A 22,681-nucleotide genomic window follows, 5' to 3' on the forward strand; every position below is an offset into this window, starting at 1 on the left:
TTTCATGGTCCTTGGCCAGACCATTTAGTTTTAAGCTTCATCCAAAACTCTTAACTTGAAGCAATGTTCTCACTGTTCGCAGTGGGATTTAGATTAAACCCTACAGACTCAATCATGAAAAAGTGTAGCTGACTGTAAAGGAAGCTCACTGGGTGACTTGACATGGCCATATACAGTTTCTGAAGTAGAAATGAATTGCCTACTTTAGAATCCTAACACAAAGAAATAAAACTATAACAATTTTTGATATGGAGAGCATACTACCTATGTATGTTTATATCTGAACAGGAAATATTAGGCAAATGAGTGCAGGAAGTTCTTGATATTACTTCATTAATCTTTTGGTGTTAGTTTTGAGTCATTGTTTGAAGCATACAGAATGAAAAAAATATCTGCGCAAACAAAAGGTATAAGGAATCTGACAAATAATTCTGAGAATGTTACATTACGTCCCTCTATCTGAACACAGAAAGTAATAAAAACTAGTATAAGGAAATAGATCCCAGAACATTTCCAAAGGTAAAGAAAAACATAAATGGAAGGCCCAATCTAGGCAATATATTAGCTTAAAAGAGGCTGGATCAGGAAAGGCAAAAAAATGGCCTAAAACCACAGAACTACTGTTTTGTGAGTCCTAGCTGTAACAAAAGTCATGATAGGAAAGCTACACAGAATCACAGAATCACAGCACACCATGACACCAATTTGTTTGCTAAATAAACATAGCATTGTACTCACACAAGGGTGAAACTGAAGAACACAGACAAAGCTTGTCAAAAAACATTGAGGCCTAGATTTGACTCTCCCTTTCTCCTAACAGTATCTCCTCACTATGACATTCAGCATCCTGAAAGCAAGGATTTACAGAACATTCACAGGCCCTTACTGACAGAAATTAGGAAAAAGCATATTAATGCTGCAGTATATAGACTGGACCCTGTCATGAAGATCTGCTAAACCATAGCTTAGAGTACTTAGCAAGCTGGTAAATATACCTGGCCATGCCATGGTGAGATTCTTTTTTAGTGGGTCTATTTCACTTACACAAGCAAGAGACGAATGAGTCGTGAACAATTACATAACAGCTCTGCACAACTTAGTCCAACATCATGTCTGTGGGAGAACTAAGCTGGACAGGCTGCTAGAGCACTGAGGAACAAGGAGAAAGAGTCCAAAACCATCATTAAGAAACACAGTACAAAGAGGATAGAGTCTAAGTAAACAGGAAATAAAGGAAGTCTTGCATTTCACCCTGACCACAGTGTCCAATTGTCATGGATAAGAAAAATTAAACAATTCCTTTTAAACTACTTATGTGCACAACCAAGAAGCCATTGTATTCTGTATTCTGCTGTGTCTACCTAAATCCACCTTGCTACAGTCCTGTGACAGCATTATTTCTTCAACAGTAGTCAGTGAGTAAGCTTTGAACTATGGTAGACTCCTATGGCAGGAATGGCAGAATTTTAAGGCAGATCATCTGAATTTTATTTTGATTTTTGACAGACATATTTTGTTATGATTAGGTCTTTGGTCAAGAGTTCAGTCAATAAAACTTAGCAACTTTATTTTTTCTTTCTTCTGGATTTTTCTATCAATGACTGTACCTCAGCTAAGACACAGTTAATATAATAAGCTCCTTAGTTTTTTTTTTGCAGTTCCCTGCAAACCAACAGGGAAGTCTTTGGTATAATTCAGGATAACACAGGATAGCTCGCACTCAGTATGCACAGAAAAGTGCAGAAACCTTTTAATATCTGTAGGTATTAAACCTAACGTGAACCTATTATCTGCTCAACTGATCCAGCCATGTTAACGTGGTGTAGCAAAGAAAATAACTGAAAGATAAAAAAGTGACAACTGCTAATCGGATCTCCTGGTAAGTAACATAAGAAAAACTAGACAGGAAAAAGTCACCTCAAAGTCACCTCAAGTGAATTAACACATGACTTTAAAACATTAAGTTTTTTTTTTTTTTTTTTTTTTTTTCCCAAATATTGAAGTCAATTCAAAGCGAAGACTGAAAATTTTGCTTTGAATTTTCAAGGCAGTATTTTTCTCCATTATCAAAACACTGAGGACTTTCTTTCCTTGGAGATCTTCAAAAGCTGTCTGGACATGGTCCTGGACAACCTGCTCCAACCTACTCTAGGCGTCTCTGCTTGAACAGTGGGTTGGACAAGATGATCTCCAGAGATGCCTTCCAGCCTCAAGTATTCTGTTATTCTGTGATTTTGTGATTGAAGCTAGATTTTTTATCCTGTTGCATTTCTTCATAATTAATATACATTTCAGTTTCAACAACAACAAAAATACATAAAAAAAAAAAGTCTGTTTTAATAAAAGCTGCATTTCCCATCCAAACAGCTTTCCAGGAATTGTGATATATATATATATATATTTTTAAGTGTTATTGTGCAGTAAACTCTGTAGAGAAACCTGTAGCCTGAACAGCATTCAGGTGCTCTAGACAGCTGTGACTCTCATTGCTGCAGAGGTTTCTCCGTCCAGGCAGTTCTCATCCCTTCCTGTATTCAGTCTCAAGACTACTTAGCCAGAACAGTCAAAACAGGTTTTGACAATATACAGTACTAACAGCAATTATAGCATTTTATAGCATGTGATAATTGAGTCATCATGTTCAGGCTGAACAACTACAAGAAGGAAAATCCTTATAATGGCTTACATGTTAAATGCTTACATATTTTCTTCAGTAGGGTCTGGATTGGTTATGAAAATGGCAGAACACTGGCTGATGGGTCAAACGCTTTTCTTCCAGATAAAGGAAGCCTACAATGCTGAACAGACCTATTCATGTACCCACTCATATCCATGCTACATGGATAAGCAAAAAGTTGATGTAGTCTTGGTCTAAATGGTCCTTTGACCACGCTGCACTGCATGGCAGTAATAGTGCCATGCTAAATATTCTTTTGGCTCATCTGGTAAATCTGTTGCAGCCTGTACTTAAATAAAATCAATTGCTATCAGCAATTTTAAGCAGATTTTATTTATGGAAATAACAGAGGAATACTTGTAAGTAATCTGACAACCAAAGGGTTCATCACTAGATACAAATTGCAAGCTTTTGGCAGAAGTGTAAACATTTATTTATGACTAGAAAGACAGTTACATTTATTTTTTTTTCTCCAAACTTCTTGGTTGTTCATGAGTTTTATCTCTAGGCCTGAGTCTATGGACAAAACATACACAAAATGATAACACAGACAAAATGTGAATATTGTATCTTAAAACAATTGATCATACTAACTATCCAAATGGGACAAATCAAAAAAAACAAACAAAGAAAAAACAACAGCAACAACAAAATACAAACAAACAAAACAAACAAACAAACAAACAAAAAACAGGAAAACAAAAACAAATCATATCATATTTATGTTCAAATATTCTAAGTAGAATAAAAATAATTTTATTTTGTGTGTCTGCGAAGGGATTGTTTTCTTTGCTCCATCAAAGAAAAAGGGTTAAACGATGCAGGTGTGGTGGAAAGGTGCCTGGAGAGACCAAACCTTACAACAGCTCACTCATATTGATAAAACTGCTGCTGCTTGACATTGTTAGAGAGTGTAATAATTATGATGAATTGGTGTTGTTATAATGTGGTGAAGGGATGAGGGGTGGACTGTGTGTAAATTGTCCACCTTTGTTAGTGTGATGATGTTATTACGTTGATTTTGGTGTGGGGAATTTTTTTGGTTGTGAGTGAAGTTTGTGAAGACTATGTGATAAATGTTGATTGATGCATATTTCAATATATTTAAATATACATATTAATATATTTAAAAGGAGGTCCCACCTCCTCCTCCAGCAAGAGCCACACATTCACATCCCTTTCGTAATGGCTGTGAGGTCAGCTTGGGCCATATGTAGCAGGGCTATGGCTGCCCAGTTGCCTAAAGCAGACCTCTGCTCAAAGCAACTTGTCTGCTCTGCCTGAAGTTGGTCCTTCTCCTGGGACTGTATTGTCAAGATTAATGAAAAGCTCAGTTTCAAAATCCAGAGCAGGAACTGTTACAGGAAATCACCTTGTTCTGGTTCTACTCTATGGCTCTCAGCACAGATGCAATATAGAATATGTATTATTTCATAGCAAATGACAATGACAATAAGAAAATAGTTGTTCCAGTGTAGAAATTTTTTAACCTTGAGAAGTCAAGGTGATGATAAGCATTGTCGAGAAACCAAAAACTATTGGAAACAGGTATATTAGAAATGTATTACAACAATCAGAAGTACCTGATCTTCCTCCTTATTGGCACTTAAATTAATAAAATATAATAATTTTAGAATAGAAATGAGACAAAAGAATCATAGAAATGATATTTATGAAGTATAAAGATGTGTACTTCTACTAACTTCTTGCCCAGGAGACTACCTTTGCACACCCATAATGTCATTAATTTAAAAAGAACTCTATGAAGAAGAATTCTAGCTGTGAATCACGCCCACTATCTTTATATATATCTGTTATTTTGCAATCTGGCATGGATGAAAAGCTACTGCTCTACTTGTAATACTGATAGCTCAAAAGAATTTAAAAGCCTAATAGCTTAAATATATTAAACAATTTGTGTATTCTTGTTCACACTATATTGTTTAATACCGAAATAGTCTTTAAAACAGTTTTGTTATTCCCTGCAAATGCAATCCTTGCTATTTCATCTAAAAGTTACAAGCCTTCCTGTTCTGAGAAAACAATCACTTTCCAGGAAGTAATAGTATCAGAAGTTTCTTGGCATTTGGGTTTACTACAAAAACAAAACTAGCATAACAGTGTTATCTGTCACTTAGAACTGACTTCTGCGTGCTCATTCAAATATAAAGTATAAAAACCTCTTGAACTAGCCGATCCCTGAACTGTCCATCAATAAGAAATAACTTTTCCTATTTATCTGACCATATCCATGTGCACATGAGGTTATTCAGAAATGCTACATCCATTTGGAGAGAGGTAGGAATGTTAGTCCCATGATCACCAGATCTGCACTGTACAGAAGTAACAGACTTTTCTCCACATTTGCGTGAGACTGTGTATAACAATGTGGTGAATTGCAGACTATTTTGATTCCTTCTGCATTTCTGTTCATTCCTGTCTCTTCTGCATTTCAGAAGAAAGCAGAAACCCATGCATTCTTTTTGTAATGATGGTTGTGATCTTTTCTCCCCATCACAGTCTGAGGGAGTTTCATATAAAAAAAAAAAAAAAAAAAAAAAAAAAACACACCACATTTGATTCCTTCCTCGAGATAAACAGTGTGGTCTAGTCAGTCACTGTAACTGACAAGGTTCTTCTGCTAATGTTCGCAGGTGTGAGTTGCAAGTGTCTCTAGGACAAAATTATAATGAGGAACTACCAGTCAAGCGAGCTGCTCACACCTTTCATTACAGTTTAATAAAGTACTAGTAATAAAGTACCGCTCAGTCCTTTCCACTGGATGTCAATATGAATAAACACATCCCATTATTTTCAATACCACTTCTACCAGATGCAAAGCACTGGAACGGCAACATCATTACCAGTTATTCTTCCTGAAAATCTCCTAATGTTAACACCTGTAAATATTGCCAGTAATTTGCAGTCAAGTAGAGCTGGTTTACTCCAATATTATTTTTCTCATTGAGCAGACTAGCACCTCAACCACCACAAGGGATCTGTGGTATAAGAAATGCTACAATTAGTGGACATGTGGATAAATAAAATCTATTTGGGAGAGTCAATATGACTTCTGTAATGTGACATTTTGTCTTACAAACCTCTTGGAGTTCTCTGCAGAGTTCAGTCATGCTACATGGGTAAATGTAACCCAGATGACACAGTTCACTTGGATATCTAGAAAGCTTTTGGCAAAAACTTTTGCCAAAGGCTTTAAAGGATCATAAGTAGCCATTACATAATTTGGAAGGTTCTGGCATGGATTTTGCTGGTTACAAGCAAACTGGTTACAAGGTAGAGCTTAGGAACAAACATGAATCTGTAAGAAGGTGAGAAAGTCACAGGCAGAGTTCTACAGGGGTCTTTGCTGTGAGCCACATTAGTTAACATGTCCAGAAGGTACACAGGAAAGCAGTAAAGCAGTACAGTTTGTTGGAGATATAAAGCTACTCAAGATAGTAGATACCTTGACAGCAAACTGTAAAGAACTGCAAAGTTGAGTCACTTATAAGACAGAGTGACTAGGCAATAAAATAATAAATAAAATTGAATGTAGGTATGTGTAGACAGAGTCCTGTGTTCACTAAAAGTCCTTAACTGGCTTTCAGTTGCTGGATATTTTAATGTAGATGTATCTCTCTCTGGTCCTGTCTCTGGACCTATTTTCAGACTGATGACTCCCTGGGTCATTGCTTCATCCTGTCTTTTCACCCTACTTAGACAGTCCCCTGCAGGACTGTACCTGGTCAGTGAGGGCCCTGCCTATTCTGGGTCACCCCAACTTCAAGATCCTCTCCATCTCATATCCCACCTTGCTCCTACTGCTCCAACTATCTGCCCAGGGCATGTGTGGATACTCCAGCCTGACATAAATCAAGCCCTCAAGCCACAGACAAAAGTTGTCTGGGTGGGGGGGTCACAGGTGGACAGAAAGGGGAAGTGAGGGAATAGTCAAGTACTTTTCAAACTTGGAAAGAGATGGTGGCGATCTGGCAGAAGTCTACAAAAATCTGTGGGTTACAGAGAATAGGGAGAGGGATGATTGTCTTCTATAATAAGAGGCCACCCAGTGAAGCCAGGTTCAAAATAAGCAGAAGTCAGTTCTTTGTGCAGCAGGAAATGATCACATGGCACTCCCTGCCTCAAGACAGATGTGGATATGAGGGTTCAAAGGGAGACTGGGCTACTAGTTGTCAGTAATCCATTTCAGGCTAATAAACAAGAAAGCCACAGGAGTTTCATTGAGATTTTCATTCCTGAAATGGAAACAGTTAAAGGTGAGGAGAGTTTTGGGGAGGAATCATCATGTACATAAGCCTTATTTAAAGTCTTATAGTCCAGGTACTCTTTAAGGACCAACTTTGACCCCTGAGCTAAACCAGTAGCAGGTCTACCTCTGTTCAAAGGGCAAATGGGGGTCAGGATGTTGTCCACAGAACAATTAAAATATTTGATGACTTGTAATCCAAAGACTGCAACAGTTATTAAACATTTCTTCATTTCTGGAAGCCTCATTTGTCCTACCACCAGCTACATCTGGAGGAGAAAAAAAAAGAAAAAGAAAAACAAACTTAGCTCTAAAGGAAATCCTTTTTTGAATCTGCAAATCTGATGCTTTATGGGTTTTATAATCCTTGTTCTTTTTGAGGATGTTGTCACCAAACACACTAAGGAAGCAGGGGGACACTTGGCACTCCATGCCAGTTGCAGTCTTTCATCTAGCAGAATATCTTCACATCAAAGTTATCCTACCCTTTGTAGGGTAAATAAAAAAATATTTTTTATTATTATTATTTTTTTAAGCTAAAGAAGGAGGCATCTTTCTACGAAGTTCTTAGCACCCTGTCATTACTTCAAATACATAGAAAGTTTTTTATGCATTTACATTTATGCCGTACATCCTAGCAAAATGCCACTGTTACTCAAACCTCATTCCACACAGGACCTACTCATCCAGACTCCAACACTCCCCAAGTGCTTGTGCTAGCATCCTCTGATACTAGGTATCCAATTTCTCTACTAGCACTGGAGAAATAGAAGCCTTAACATTTCACCTCTAGGTTGATATTTTCTTGTCTCCCTTTTGCTAAGTGCAGCATTGAATCTTCTGCTCCAAATGCTGAGGCGTTTGTGAGAGTATTTTTTGTCGCTGTTGTTGTCTGTTGTTTTTTTTGTTATTTTTTTCCCCCTTTCCACAATATTTCCCTGGAAAGAATACTGGGGAAGACAGGGAAAGGGTGTATGTCAAATTTGTAACAAGAAATCACCTTGAAGATATGGATGTGGAATAAAAAATGAAAAAAAAAAATGTATGGGATACTTACTTGTCAAAAGTATTGCAACAAATACCTCTCTCTCTCTCTTTCTTTTCCTTTTTCTGTTATTAAAATAATATGTTCTGGTACAACATAGGTCACACAGAACCAAGCTGCTATTGTTCTAACTGCTGGGTCATTCAAAGGCTGCAACAAATAATGAAATTGAATGAAAAGTTTTCCTACTGCTAAGCAAATTGATTCACAGTGAAGTGGCTTAATTACTCCAATCACTATCAATCTCAACTTCCTCAAAGTGTCTCAAAAATATGGTGGAAAACTTTCTAATTAAGTAATAAAAATCAATGAAATAAGAAAAATATTTAGTAAATATTTAGTTAACCAGACTTTCAGCTCTGCATTTGAGTTACATTAAAATTCTAAATAAGCATCTCTAACAATAGTTGTATTTATATCTGCATGTATATATACACACATACCAACATTAAAAACCACTCCCAGGAACATGCAGACACAATTAGGATTGCAAAATCAAGGACTCTGAAGTTAGGAAATGCCAGAGTTAACCTTTGTTTGGCCTTTGTGCACAGATAATTGAAAAAAAATCTTCAATTACATAATCACACACTACTGTTTTTGCAGAACCTCATTCAGTGCACAGGAAGGACAAATTCCATGCAATAAGCAACTTTCCAGAATCTTGATTTACCTCCATTCTTCAACGTATGACCCCCAGCTTTGCAGCAATTCAAATCCTCTCTTGAACCAAAATCACTGATTTCCTCACAAGCTCTTCTTTGGTGTTCTTTACTATTACATTTGAATGTTTCTCAGAGTCCTTAATTAAAAGCTTACATTCTGACTGTGAGAGAAGAAGTATTCTTAACTTGTTTTTATAGAAACAGAGTTGGGGAATATCAAGATCAGAAGTATTCTCTGATGTTAGGTGTCTAATTTCAGACACACAAGATTTAATTTAGTCATGATTTGTGGCATTATGTAGATGTTAATATAATCAACACAGTTCCTATTCACTTCAACTGCAATTATGAATGAAAATCACTCTTTACATAGTTTCAGATTAGGCACAAAAAATGAGACACATGAAAGAAAGTCGTTGAAATAATTTGCTCAGCTACCCCTAGCAGGCAAGACTCAGAGACAGCATTTAGTTTCTATGACATCATTCAACAATACCAGCTATGAGATCTTGCAATCCAATGCCTCATTTAGTGTACATATTCCAGTTCTGGGCACACATTAAGCTAAGGACGGCCAATGACAAAAAGCAGGTGACTGTAATTAAAATCTGCACCATCATGGCAGACATGAAAATGGAAAATTGCATAGGCAAATAAAATTCTTCAATTCTGTTATTTGTAGATTATTGAGTTGCTGTTTTTCCAACCTTAGTGTTTTCTTAAGACTATTTCTTTAAGACTATTTGACTTTCTTCTCTTATTTAAAATAAGTAAAACTTTGAAAAAATCCATTGTGTGACAGTCAAAACTACATCACTGCTTTATACTTTTATTTCCACCACACAGATATCTGACATTTCAACAGATGTAGTAACAAGTGCTGATTTTAGATTATTATTCTTTGTTTTGTTTCACTGACTGAATCCCAATCTTTTCCTCAACTCCACATAAAACAGGAAATGATTATAAAGCTAAAAAAATGTCTTACTCTGTCAGAATTGGTAGGAATGAAGCATTGTATTACTCTAAAGCAGCAACGGACAAGTAGAATAATAATATAATAATAGCATGTGAAATTTCAGAAACAAAGCTACCGAGTATGTTATAATTAAAAAAGGTAAATTACAAAGAAATAGCAATATCAAGGAAAATGAGCAACTGAAATGGTCTAAATTTCCATATGGAATTGGGAACCTGGTTATTCTGTCAAACCTCTCATATCGTTGCTGATAAAAAGGTGTTCATAATAAAAAATATTATTCATTTGTGTTTCATACAGATATATTTTTTCCATCACAAAAGCAGCCCATACTCAAGAACATAATTTACTTCAAGTGTGGACAAAGGCTCTGTGCTTTTGGGATAGACTTATAAACATGTCAGCACTCACAGACAGTATAGGAGATCCACCTGCACAATCCAAATATACACGTTAATGTGTTTCCATATGGATATTTGTCCTTAAGCTGTTCCACATGCTTAGCTCAAAAGTTTACTGTATTAAAGTCTAGGAGGAATGATAAATATATGATATTTTACAGGCATTTTTAATCAGTCCTGGTTATGGAAATGTTTTCATTACCCACACATAATTAATATTTATTGTATGTCTAAGTAGTGCCATGCACAAGTCAAGCATTATTATTTATGGCAGAACACAAGAAGCAAAAGGTAATGTCCAATTCTACATCCAAACAATGTATCTTGAGGAGCCTCTGATGATGCTGACTTCAACTAATTTATTTATGGAAGATCACACTGCATGAGGAAAATATTAAAATACCATTAGTATTACCATTTAACATTTATATTATAACTTCAAGGGGACAAACTTAATGGAGTTTCATTATAACTTCAGAAACATAGAAATAAAATTATTAATCATATTGAAGCCTCTGTGTGTAACCCCAAGAAAACTCCATATGGAAGCATATGTACTAGATCAACATTTAGACTGGACATATTGGACTTCAGTGTGTTTAATAATTGTTGACAAATTGCTAAGTATAGTCCAACAATGGTATCTAATGGTGTAGAATAGCAACTGGTTCTTGAATGTATAGAATGTATAGAATCACCTTTGTGATGTAAAGTCTATTTGCATGGCGTATGATTTTCATTATATTTGTTACTGTCAATATTTGTATACATACTTGTAAGTTTAAGTTCCAATGACGTAGATTTATGAGCAATGATATAAAAGGTCTAATAAGGACTATTTATGAGAACTATAATGAGGACCAGACAAACAACTGAACTACAAACATGAAGACAACTAAATTACAACAAACTATGAAGAACAATTTGCAAGTACAACTGACAAACATGTTAGAAAGAAAAAAACAATGTTTCCTTTAATTTTCACCAATTGCTAATAAGTAATTTATGTTTGTGACTCACAAAGTTCCTGTTTTGACTATCGGATTCTAGTTTAAGACTTTTCTTGCCTTTAAAATACTCAAGTTTATTTTCTTTTATGCTGTCTTTTTGTATTATTCCTTACAATGAAAGCTAATACAAATCTAATGTGAAATAGCATGAATTGCTAAAAGACCAGATATTAATTTTTTATGGTAGCTTGGCTTGATCCCTACTAACAGATGTTTCATCAGATTTTCACATATCTCAAGTGAATAAACACAGTAGCTGATTAAGATAATACAAAATCACAAACCCCACCCTAAAGATTAAAACTCTGGTCAGGTTGGACTGTTTTCTCACTGGAAGCACACACACAATATAATAAAAATATTATGCAACCTTAAAATATCTTTCATGCCACTATGATCAAAAGTAATCCATTTGAGGAGGAAAAAGAATGCTTTCTTCTATGTGTTAGGATTAAACATCAGACAGATTATGGATAGATCGATAGAAACAAGAATGGATGTCTGTGTTCTTATGATTTTTTAACTGGTTCTGCCAGTTACTTATCACAAATATGATGCAGTAAACCTAGCTAAAGAGAGGGTGATAAAGCAAAGGGGGGGTGCTCTTAAGTACCAAGTCAGGATTCATATGACATGGGGATTACACAGACAAAAAGCACAATACAAGACTCTCTTCCCTTTCAAGCATTACTGGGTGAGATCACAGTAATGTGCAGACAAAAACCACAAGTTACAACATATAATTGCTGCCAAGTGTACACAGCAACTCTTCTTTCATTCTTCAAGCCTTTTTCTTTTTCTACACTGAATAGCAATACTGCAGCACTAGACAAGTTAAATCTTCTAAAGGCATGGTGCAGAACTTTGGCTTCCTGTGACTTAACAGCACAGTTTTGCCAAGACATCAACTTCCAAAAAAATTCTATTTGGAAATTTAGCGAGGGATATTCAAAAGAGCTCAACAGCAAGGTATCTTGACTCATACTGAAGGGGGCCATAAACTTGCACTGACTTCAGTGGAATGAAATAAAACCCAGTGCTATGCAGTCCAGTTCCAGAGGAACCTTTAGACCATATACAGATGAACAGTTATTGAAGATTTTCCTTATTTTTTATTACAAAATAAGTGCAAAATTACTTCAAGGTTAAAGCATGTCTGCCTCAATTTCAGCATTCCCAGGCATATGAAAAAGCAAATTACATGCTTACTATGAATTTATTTTATGATTTTTTTTTTTTCAATCATGTTATTAGTAAGAAAAATATTTTTCATTACCTTCTTGAAAATGCTTTTGTCTAAGAAATATATATACATATTAAAAAATAAAAAAATAAATTGAAAAAACACAAGGAGATTTTAAAGTTAAAAATGTCAGTTTCTTCCTTTAAATTCAGACTATTTATTACACCAGAAAACTTATTAAGATGATAAGGAAAGATAAAGGTTTTTAAATCAATAACTTTAAAAACTGGAAATTTCTCAGTTCCATTTCTAACATCTGATACATTTCATTGGTATGGTGTACTATTTAGAAAAGATTTGTGAAGCCAATCACAAGGAAATATGATTTCTGTTTTCCCCTAGGACTTTCAGGTCCTCCCCTAGGATGGTGGCAGTCAAAGGAGTCAGTAACTATAGGAGTTGGCTAAAAGAGAATACTTGGTATCATGTACATCAAAAACACTGCCAACAACAGGGTGGGGTGGGGAGGTGGAAAGAAACTTCTGAAGACTAAAGACAACTGACTAAGCCAGGCATATATTATTTGTAAGTAACTTTTAAGTTACTAATGTGTGGCAAGAGATTTAGAAGCCACTCATTTGGTATTACCCATGTGAAAAATATGCACACCGTTTCTATTAGAGGGAGCATATATATAAACAGATGTTTGCATTTTTAATCCTCAGCACTATCTTCTGATTTTGATGTGCCACTGGAGATGGAAATTTATTATTGTATTAATGCTACTTCTACCATTTTGACTTTCACTGAAATTAAGAACAGAAAAGGGTTAAATGCAATTTGTAGCTTAGTGAAATGATCAGCTTAACATAATAGTAATTCTTCACATAAAGAGACAGACAAATAGAAGACCTGGCTAGTGGTGTTGTTGCTATACAATGCCTTTGTCAGTTCAAGTGACCAGATTTTAGCAGAAACATATCCAATCCAAAATAAAGTCAAAATACTGAACAGCATGGAAAGACTAAATGGCTCAAATCTGACAGCTCAGAGAAAAAAGCCTACATTTCATAAACTAGTTACACAATAAACTGTAACTAGAGTAGTTGGTGGACACAGCAAATCTGATATACCAGGCTTATATATGGAAGAGGTGAAATTTCATTGATTTTATAGTTATACTGCTTCTAAACATTATTAAACTATTATTTTAAACCCACAAATTCTTAACTTATACAAATGATGCCTTTGTTCAACACCAGCATTACTTCTTTTTGGTTTTGTCCGTATATTACAGATAAAATGCAATTCTCTAAACCAATGTTAAAATCCAAGACAAATTGAATACAATTTGGGGGATTTGTTGTTCAAGACATTGGATAAATATACACACCCTGCACAAAACCTCTATGTTATTTTAGCTTTCAGTACAAAAGACACGTTATTGGTGTTCCTCTGCATATGTTTAATGACTCAGCTAGGAAGACGATTTCAGGATTCCTTGCATGCTTCCTGTTTCTGTAAAGAGCAATATCATACATCACTAACACTGGAACTGGTGAACATTTAGACAGAATTAGAAGGAGAAATAGTAAAATATTTAAAATTTAAACCTGCTTCTAAGCATTTCCTGTAAATTCAAGATGAACAGAAACAAACATACTTTCCCTTACTCCTCACACCACAAAAAAAAATAAAATAAAATCACTAAGAACTGCATCACTTGTACAAATGCCTCTGTGACAACTTCAACCATGAAGTCCTTTTTTCCCACGTAAAAAGCAAATTCTGATAAAAAATGACATCAGCTTCATAGTATGGATTTGTCACTGCACAGTTCTTAATTGGAAGAACTGCGAGAAGCCAGAGCATGCATCTGAACAAAACAAACTCTGTTCACAACAGGGAGTTGCACTTTTCTGTCTGACACCCATTAAGAAGCACATTTATAAGAGACAAAGCTGGAACTGGAAAAACTCTGATTGCATTGTATCCTTTCAAAAATTAGGTTAGCTGGTTGACAGTCTTCATGTTTCTACACTAAGTTCTGCTAGAGCTAACTCCTGAAGATTTTTAGCATTAAAAAGCTATCATTTTACCATGTACTGGAAGACAGCTGGACTACTTCGGGAATATTAAGAAGGAAAGTGTTTTTAAGAATGATAACTATCTGTCACACTTTAATTGACCAACATATTTTCCAATAAACACTTTTTTTCAGTCTACCAGAACTTGCAACAAATATGTTCTTTAAAAATAAATCATGCTGACACTTCTGTAGAATATTAAGTAAATTACATCTTAATTGATATAGCTGTAGTTTTGTGGTATTAAGCAATCTGAGTCAGCACAGTGGTAGCCTCTCTTGTCAAAAGTGGTTATTTGCTACACTGGAATTTGGACAAACCACTAAATACTTAAATGATGTTCAGAAGTTACTGAAGGAGAAATTCACAAGATGGGAATTGGTAAGTATGTTGGGGGGGGGGGGGGGGGGGGGGGGGAGTTGGGGAGGAGTGAAGTCTTGAGTACAATTAACAAAATTGTTTCCAAATAACAAATTAAAAACAGCCAGCATACTGTTCAGGTTGATGTTGTCCCATTATGACAGACAGTAGGGTGAAAACTAAAAAATGAAAGATGAGAAAAAAGGCACAAGAATAAAAAGTTTACAGTGGTGTCAAAATGTATGACTACAGTTATTTTTAGACTGGAAAGTGGTTTGATTCTTCAACAGAAGACCAATAAAATTAGTCAATGTAAATGACTACTAGGGGTCTGACTACACAAGCGGAACTAAAACTATGAATTATACACTTAATCTTCCTGTACTGCTGCAAGGTTTAGAGCTTAGCCTGCCATTTACAGAAACTACATAGACCAATGAGAACTGAATCCAGACAAAACAAGAGGAGTTTTTGGAAGCCATACTTTCCCTTGAATCAGGTGTTTCTATTACAATATTTAGGGCAGGAAAAGTACTTTTGCTTAAATGTATCACAATATTTTGTATACATAGCATCATTAGTTCAATTTGTAGAAAACATTTATAGCTTATACTTGAAGTACTTTTTTATTTTTTTATTTATTTTTCTCATGAGAGAGATTTTTATCTTCCATGGAGAGTAGAAAAGGTTCAGAAACAGTATGTGTGAATTATTTTATCAGACATTTCTATGTGCAACCTCAACAGGGAATATATTTTCTAGGTGGATTTTTCTTATTAATTCACCAAGTTGTAGCTAAAATTCTATCTTTTATTTTATTTTTTTTCTTCAAATTCTTGTAAAATAAAAGTCATGTGTTTTCCTTCATTTTAATATTGCCTGTATAGATTTACTTGCCCCAATATATCTCAGACATCTCTGTGCCAGGGTTGTAAGCAAAAGGCAGATGTTAAAATTTCAGTTATCAGACAGTGACATGTAAAGCCTTGATCTAGTGAACATTTACATGTTACACATTACGCAAATCACTTAAGCAAGCCCATTAAGTAAGCAAATCCAAGATTCTAGCAAAACAATCACAGACACAAAAATACGCATGCAAATCCTTCAAGATCAGCACTCCTTATTAATTGACAAATGTTGACTTTACCATGGTAATCCTTCATGTCTGAAAGGTCTGCTGATATAGAAAAGCAACCCTGTATTAACAGTAATACATACCAAAATACATGTCATGTGATTGCTAGATTTATATGTAAGAAACTTTTATTTGGAAAACTCTTCTATTCTTAACTAAGACTTACTGACAAGAGAAAAAAAGTGACATTCTCAAAGAAAAAAAAAAGTCTATGTTTTTAACTTTTAACAGTGAAAAAAAAAAGAGGCAAAGACATATAACAAACTGGTTATAAAATCTATGGGTCATAAATATGTGAAAGATATAGTTTCACCTTCAGTGAAAGATATAGTTTTTTCTTTAAAGCTGTGTTCTTCAGTGAAAGAATATAGGCTAATGAATGTACCTAATAAATGAATGCAAGGACTCCATAAGGTGAGGTCCTAGTCATCTTTGAATTTTTGTGATATTCCATTTGTTTTTGCCTTACAAGTGCATAACAGAATTGAGGAAAATCACCATGCTTTTAAGGTTGGTTAATTCATGGAGAACCAAACACTTTAGGGAAAAGAATTACCAGCACCATCAAAAAAAAAAAAAAAAAAAAAAAATCAGATCCAAAAAAGTAAACAGAAGTAATGAGAGGCAGCTTCCTGTTAAATTCATTCCAACAGTGATTTACTTTTGCATTAACAACCTGTCAACTGAGGGCTGAGGGAAATAAAGGAAAGCCAACTAGTCATTTTTCTCTGCAAGATTTATATGAACAGAAATTCTAAGCACATGCCTCAAGCCAGCAGAAATGTAAATATTAAGCAGGACATAAAGGATTGCTTTTGATTTGTTTTGCTTAAGCTAGATTAAAATACAAAAGAAGACTGACAGGTAAAGGGGACAGAATATAAATACTTTGCAGTTCTTCGTTAAATACCCAGATTCCTCCAGACTAACTTCTCAGTTACATGTGAGGTATAGATGCCTATGCAAGGAAAGAAATTGCTAGACTGAATAGTTCTTTAAAAAAATTCAGGTTTTCTGAGTTTTCCTTAATATTCAGAAATGCAAATTTCCACTCCTGAGTCATTGACAACATTCTTTGTCTCATTTGCCCTCTACAGCAATATATACACACCCGTTCCCACCCCAGAAGTGCCACGAGAGAAATAAGTATCAGTGATAACATTATCAGACCATTCCCTGCCTCCTCACCATATGCCAGGACTATGTTGGCTGACGGGGCTAAAGTCTTGGTAAGACAAAGAGAGATAAGCGAATATGCTGACAATTATTTCATCATTTGTTCAGTGATAGAATCTTTGGCCCTTGTCTGGGGGAGGCAGTTTCAGCTCCTTGGTGAAAAAACTCACTTCCTGACCTGGGCAGTTCCAGATAAAATTTAATCCATTTTCACAGATGGTGATGTGACTGACTCCTGCTGCTAGCATTGGTGGCATTAACAATGCTTCCCAACATACTCCCTCCCCATCTCTCACTTGGCTCCTGAGCCCACAGGTTCATTCAGAAACCCTCCCATGAACAAGGGAGAACTTTAATCTCATCTTTCTCTATACAGTTCCAGTTAAGGAGGGTTGATCCCTTACTGGAGACCATTATCAGCCACGTGGGTGAAGGACTTGATTTCAGTTATTCTCTATTCTCTCATCCCTCTTTTATTGACGAACTAAAAATAATACTTTTTTTTTTTTTTTTTTTTTTTTCTTCAAACCATTAATAAAGATGACATGAATATTTCAGTGACTATGGTAGAATTAAAACTTACCCTTCAGTTAGCTCCTGGGTATTGATTAAAACCACCCTAAGGACATGGAATCGTGACTACTGACACCAATGTCACTACTCTGATGGATGAACAACAGGACAGGTTCTCACTCTGACATAAGCTGTGGTCATAGTATTTCTGTGATAACAACAGCAACGGGCATTACACAGAAAGAGTGTAATAAAAATTGTAGGTGTATTTATGGCTTGATAAAAGAAATATTTTCCACATCCTGAATAAAAATAAACATTTGCATAGCAGTCAATTTAAAATGACTGCTGACTTATAAGTACTTACGAATCTACTGATTATATTAAGAAGGTAAAAAGTTTTAGGAGGTTGTTGCTATCTCCTCAAAAAGCACATGTATTCAAAAACCTAGAAGTCCAGTACAGACAAGACACTTTAAAATTGGACTAGTCTGGAAAGCAACTATGTAAACTGGAATCTGCTTTTAAGATCACCTAAAAAACTCCAGTTCTGCTCTTAGGTTACAATACAGAACATAGTCAAAACTATACTGCAACATCAGACATTTTGTTATGAGAAAAAAAATAAATAAATAAAAAAGAAGCAAGCACTGACTAAACTGAACACTTGTGAAGTTACACATACTTGAGCCAACTGTTTTACTTTCTGTAGTGAGCTGGTACTTCCTTATTTTGGATAAAAATGAGGTTATGGCACAAGGGAAAACACCAATACAATACTGAAGACACAGCAAAACCACTGTCATATTCTGAGATGTGGAATCTCCACTGAATCTCCTTGTTTCCCAAATTTTGAACCAAAGTATAATTCTATAGAGCAATGACTCAGGAAGCATTACAGAAATTAAGGAAGTTCAGAAATCATCTGATCTGTTTCTCAACCCACAAAGCAAGAAACATTTAGACTAAACCATGTCTGGCAGACTTTAGAATACATTTTTGAGGACTGAGATTTCACAGTCTACCTTTGCAATCAGTTCCACTGCTGTCTACATTTTGATAAATTTCCTCACCTCATTTATCTTGCTGTAATTTAAACCTGTTCTTTTTGTCCTGTCAGCTGCCCAGAAAGATCAGCCTATTTCTTCCCATTGCAGTCACCTCTTTTAAACACTTTAAATTATGCATTCCCCTTTCTACCTACTCTAAACCAAAACCTCTTAGTTCCTTCTGTCTGTCCTCAGAAGATACATTTTGTAGAACTCTATTTTTTTCTCTCTGAGTTCTCTGAAACCATCAAAATATACATGTGAACAAAAAGGTCAGGAATGTCTGAATCTCATATAAAAGGGGATTTAATTAGTTCTGTTTAAAACACCATCATTCTAACATCTCAGCTTCCATACAGTGTTTTCATTGGAAGACAAGCAAAGTTTTTACAAGAGAAGGATGACGCGTACTTATTCTTAAGTACATGTCTTACTTATACTTAATCTTATAGGCAGGGAAACAGGCAGAGCTAAATGACTCGCTCACAGCCATCAGGCATATCTACCACAGACAGGAATAAGAACCTGTTAAGTTGCCTGCTGAGCTGATCTGTACCTTCACCCCACATCACAACACATGACCTGAAGCCAGTATGCCACAATTAAAATTTCAGCATCCTTAACTTTTAAAGACATTTATTATATTTTTATCATTTACTTTTCATTTTTATTTCTTTCTGTTTTAAGTGTCTGAGACTATCCACCAATTCTTCTGAGGTATCAGACCTATATTTTGGGATTATACTTTATTGCAACACCTGCTTGTCCATACCTTTCCGATCAGTTTGTGGCTGAATATTTCTTCCATAGACCATGTTCCACCAATTGACACCATTCCACCTAATTCCACCATTCCTCACCTGGGTTTTGCTTCTGAAAGCAAGTTAAGTCCTGCAGTTCTTAAAAAGTCAAATTATACAATTATTACTTTTGCATTTTTTCACAGGATGACTGATATTTTTTTCCCTATAATAGCCCCATAAATACTCCATAAATCCCATATCTGATCATCTTAATCCCCAACTTGTATACAACCCCCTCTAGGCAAAGCTTAATAAACCCCAATAGCTTTCTAAGCTTAAAACTCACTAGCTAAGCTGGATGAATATCAGGTTTTCCAATATTTCCTCTGTAACTTCAGTAAAGCTTAAGATGCCAGGGAGATTAGGGATACCTTATGAATCCACAGCCAAATTGACCGGTACCTGTTAAGGACACAAAATAAAATGTACAGGAGCAGTATAGTTTCCCACTTTGTCTGTCTTACTGTACTAAAAAGAACAGATAAAAAGGCTACATTTTGTGGCTCTGGTTTTTAACCTATGCTTTCACATACACACACCCACAAAAAGAGAGAGGGAGAGAAACATGAAACCTAAGGGTCTGCAAGCAAGTACTGCCAAATGGCAGGTTACCGGAGAGGTGAATGTCTCGTTTTCATTTCAGTCAAGAATTAACAGCAAGCTATCTATGATCTCTTTCACTTATTGAACAGCAAACACATTTTGTCTGTTGAACATGGTTGTTTCTAATGTTTCCAGCATACTTGCTAGGGCTTTCTTGCCCACAGAATTAACTCTTACTATACCACCTGCACTTTTTATAACTATATTCTTATCAAGAAGAATTAGCAAAGACTAAAGGTCTTTCTTTGGGCCTTAATGTTCCAGTCACCTGGCATCAGCTCACAGCAGCTGTAGATTACAGCAGTTTTTGCTGACTTATTGTATGCTGAGGATGGCAGCTGCAGGATCACAGGGACGTAAAGGCCATCAGCCAGCTAATGAGTCAGGTCCTAAGTGTACATTCCTGGCTACACAAGGAAGATGGAAAACACATATTGGAGGGACATGAAGCTAGAAACTGCTACTGCACAGCCACTGCATTCAAATGTCAGAGAAACCCTGTACTTTTTATTTAGAGGGGAAAAAAAAAATCTATCAAAGAAGCTACAAACTCTATATATAACATCCTTTTTCCAATAGCAAGTTTGTAATAGCAAAACTACCCATCTGATATGGAATTAGCTGAGTAGTACAGGCTGCTCCAAAACTTTCTTCTGCCCCAGAATAAACTCTAGAGGTTTTTTTTCCAGTAAAGCAGCTGGAGCTCCTAAAATATTTTGCACTCTAGTGGTTAGGAAAAGACATTTAGTAAATGAAATATCTTGTTCATATGTTTAAAGAAAACAGTCACAATGTGTTGCATTACTCTCTGCCCAAGTGTCACTACAGACCAAGATGATGTTAACTTTAAACTGACTGCCCTGTACAGTGTGTGTTTATCTTGTGTACATATAACTTGCTGAGGAAAATTCCTATCATGTGAATCATGGAATCATAGAATGGCCTGGGTTGGAAGCGACCTTAAAGAGCATCTAATTCCCACACCCCTATCATGGGTAGGGACACCACCCACTAGACCAGGTTGCTCAAAACCCCATCCAACATGGTCTTGGACACTTCCAGGGATGAGGCATCCACAGCTTCTCTGTGCAACCTGTTCCAGTGCCTCACTACCCCTCGAGTAAAGAATTTCTTCCAAATATCTAATCTAAACCTACCCTTTTAGTTTGAAACCATTACTCTGTCCTATCACTACACTCCCTGAAAAAGAGTCCTCCCAGTTTTCCTGTAGGCCCCCTTTAGGTACTGGAAGGCCACTATAAGGTCTCCTGGAGCCTTCTTTTCTCCAGGCTGAAACAAACCCAACTTCCTCATGCTATCTTCACATGAGAGGAGCTCCATCCTTTTGATCATTCTCAAAGCCCTCCTCTGGACTCATTCTAATACATCCATGTACTTCTTGTGCTGTAGCCCTAGAGCGGAACACAGCACTCCAGGTGGGGTCTCACAAGAGCAAAGTAGACAGGGAGAATCACCTCCTTCAGCCTACTAGCCACGCTTCTTTTGATGCAGCCCAGGATACAGCTGGCTTCCTGGCTACAAGAGAATACTGTTGGCTCACGTTGAGTTTCTCATCCACCATCACCCCCAGACTCTTCTCCTCAGGGCTGCTTTCTATCCATTCTCTGCCTAGCCTGCATTTGTGGGATTGCCCTGACCCAGGTGCAGGACCTTGGACTTGGCATTGTTGAACCTCATGAGGTTCACACTGACCCACCTCTCAACCCTGTCCAGGTCCCTCTGGATGGCATCCCTTCTCTCCAGAATGTCAACTACCACGCAGCTTGGTTTCATCAGCAAACTTGCTGAGGGCGCACTCGATCCCTCTGTCCGTGTCACTGACAAAGATGTTAAATATCCCTGATTCCAGTACCGACCCCTGAGGAACACCACTCATTACTTATCTCCACTTGGGCATTGACCATGACTCTTGGAGTTCAAACAGACAGCCTATTCATTACTTACCCAGTGTTCCATCCATGAAATCCATGTCTCTCCAACTTAGAGACAAGGATATCATGGGGGACAATGTCAAATGCCTTGCACAAGTCCAGGCAGATGATGTCAGTTGCTCTTTCCCTATCCACCAATGCTGCAACCCCATCATAGAATGTCACCAAATTTGTTAGGCATGATCTGCCTTTAGTGCAGCCATATTGGGTGTCACCAGTCACCTCTTTATTTTCCATGTGTCATAGTATAGTTTCCAGGAGAATCTGCTCTATGGTCTTGCAAGGCTGAGATGAGACTGACTGGCATGCAATTCCCCAGGTCTTCCTTTTTAGCTTTTTTAAAATGGGGGTTATGTTTCCCCTCTTCCAGTCAGTGGAACTTCACTGGACTGCTATGACTTCTCGGATATGATGGACAGTGGCTTAGCAATCTCATCCACCAGTTCCCTCAGGACCCCTGAGGAGTTTATGCATTTATCTCATCAGGTCCAATTGACTTTTACACCTTAGCTGGTCCTGAAACTGATCTTCTCCTACAGTGGGCAGTTCATCATTCTCCCAAGCCCTGCCTTTCCCCTCTGGGGTGCAGGCTAATTCTTTTTAAAAGAGTTTTAAAATAATAAGCACATTACAGTTATTTTACAGTTTTCAACAGTAACTGGAGTGAAGGATTACTGAATACATAATCTACAGGCACAGACTTTACTGTGGAAAATGAATTACACAATTACTTGCAATATTTCAGCAACCATGAGAAATTCAAGAGAGATGTG

At 36.4% G+C, this 22,681-nt stretch overlaps 1 protein-coding gene across 4 annotated transcripts in view; it reads right to left on the reverse strand.

The window, feature by feature from the left end:
• The window catches only part of ADGRG6 (adhesion G protein-coupled receptor G6), a 113,039-nt gene that overhangs the window by 84,158 nt on the left and 6,200 nt on the right, over positions 1-22,681 (reverse strand). The window lies entirely within an intron of this gene.

This window comes from Aythya fuligula, chromosome 3 (assembly GCF_009819795.1).
Source record: "Aythya fuligula isolate bAytFul2 chromosome 3, bAytFul2.pri, whole genome shotgun sequence".
Taxonomy (NCBI): Eukaryota; Metazoa; Chordata; class Aves; order Anseriformes; family Anatidae; genus Aythya; species Aythya fuligula.